The 2,000-nt window shown below is 41.0% G+C and overlaps 1 pseudogene; it reads right to left on the bottom strand.

The window, feature by feature from the left end:
• Positions 1-6: 6 nt before the first annotated feature.
• Positions 7-1,798, bottom strand: LOC123177470 (cytochrome P450 704C1-like; annotated as a pseudogene).
• Positions 1,799-2,000: the final 202 nt, after the last annotated feature.

Below are 2,000 nucleotides of genomic sequence, written 5' to 3'. Positions count from 1 at the left end.
ATCCTGCACTACTGGGTTCTTGCAGAGCATGTAGAAGAACCATGTAAGGGTATTCCCTGTGGTGTCTTTACTAGCAATCAGGAAGCTGAGGACTATGTCACGAAGGTAACGATCGTTCATCGTCCCAGGATCATTCTCACTTTCCAGTATGAATCTTGATAGTATGTCATCTCTGGCTTTCTGCATTTATCATAAAAGATAGAATTGAACATATGTAAAATTTTGAAATAGTTGTAACAAACTATCATACAGGTTGACTTACATGGCCACTTATGTTCTTCATGATCTCTCTCTTTTGATGGATCAACTGTATCACAAAGTCGTCGATTATCTTTATGCTCCTCTTCAGTTTGGCTTCTGACCCGATATTAAGATACATTTTCAACTCCCAGAACATATCAACATACCATGGTAAACAAGAGAATTTGCCTCATCGAAGGCCTTGCTGAATTCAATGCTGGATTCATCTGATCCGGATAGCGTGTTTAGGTCAAAACCGAATCCCACTTTGTAAACTCGCAATCAATCAATTAATTCTTATCTTTACTTTGCTCACTCAGAAATCTTAGTAATGCATAGCCCAATTCAGAAGTTTTGGAGAAACTATGTTTACTCTATTTGCCAAGAATAGCTAACTGGATTTTTATTTGGCCATTTAGGTCTAGGATTTGATTTGCTTCTCTCTTTTGTAGTTTAAAGTTCTAAATTTGACATGCATAGAGTGAACTATTAAAGCTAGAATTATGATCTTAGCACTTACAGTACTATACTGTTTATATTGAGGAAGTACCTGCAAGTTTATGGTAATTCTGTTAGCTGCTGCAGCTGAGGTCTTCTCTGCCAATTTCATAGCATTCATTCAGAAAACATCACTGCTGTAGTCACGTAGCACTTTGGTTGAGAACTCATGGCTTGCTAGCTTTCTCTGGTGTTGCCACTTCTCTCCGTCTGTAACGAAAATCACATTTCCAAACAGATCCTTCACGGTCTCCGTGTTGAAGGCCCCCTGTAAAATAGGATCCATCATTGTGAAATTATAGTCAGACAAAGTATTTCCACAGGCACTCAGTTTACTCTCTAAATAGAACTCCCTCCGTCCCATAATATAAGAGCGTTTTTGACACTAGTGTACTGCCAACTAGTATCAAAAACGCTCTTATATTGTGGGACGGAGGTAGTAGTATATTATTAGTCTGACTAGCATGAATGAAAATTCATAGGTGGATAGAACATGGCAATATGTTCTACAGACTACTCAAGTTTTGACTTTTGGCCATCCTCTTCAAATTTTGAAGGATCCAATTTACCATCTGACATGCATACTGAATCATCTACCACCATCTTACTAGTTAGCAAGAAAAACAGGAGGAACAAAAATGATGAGCAAGGAAAACTACCCTCCTGTATTTACTGAAGTTTGTCTTAAGGATATGCTCGATGACGGCAGGGTCGGCGGTTAAAATCTCACTGTGCCCAGGATAGACAAGCCTAATGGTGGGGTGCAGGAGTGCATACTTCACATGCTCATCGAAGATCTTGTCAAAGTTGTTGAGCTGCCGGAAGACGGTCCCGGTGAGCGGCGGCCGATCATGGGCTCTCTGGGTGAACTCTCTGATGTAGAAGACGGCAAAGGATACAACAACGCCAATGATGTAGAGGGTGATCACCATCAGGGCTAAGGCGAGAGCTGAGACTACACATATGCCCGCGGATGCAGCAAGGGAGGAGAGCTGGGGTGCCATGATCAGCGCTAGCTGCTGCTTGCTGAGAGTAAGATTACCATGTTCAGCATCTTATATATGTGATCCGCGGGTCCACTGTATTTGTTTCGATTTGGTCAGTGTCACTGTCTTCTAGGAGAGGACAATGACATGAATGTTTCTATATTTTCAAGTTTTGGACAGTGTTGTAGAAAATGGGTAACTTGTTTTCAGAATATGTTCATGGCTTGGGAGAAAATTCCTATGCGCTGACCAGTCACCGAATATGAATTTGTGTCT

Source organism: Triticum aestivum, unplaced genomic scaffold (genome assembly GCF_018294505.1).
Source record: "Triticum aestivum cultivar Chinese Spring unplaced genomic scaffold, IWGSC CS RefSeq v2.1 scaffold80332, whole genome shotgun sequence".
Taxonomy (NCBI): domain Eukaryota; kingdom Viridiplantae; phylum Streptophyta; class Magnoliopsida; order Poales; family Poaceae; genus Triticum; species Triticum aestivum.
The sequence above is the reverse complement of the archived record's forward strand: the minus strand, read 5'-3'. Positions and strand labels throughout refer to the sequence as shown.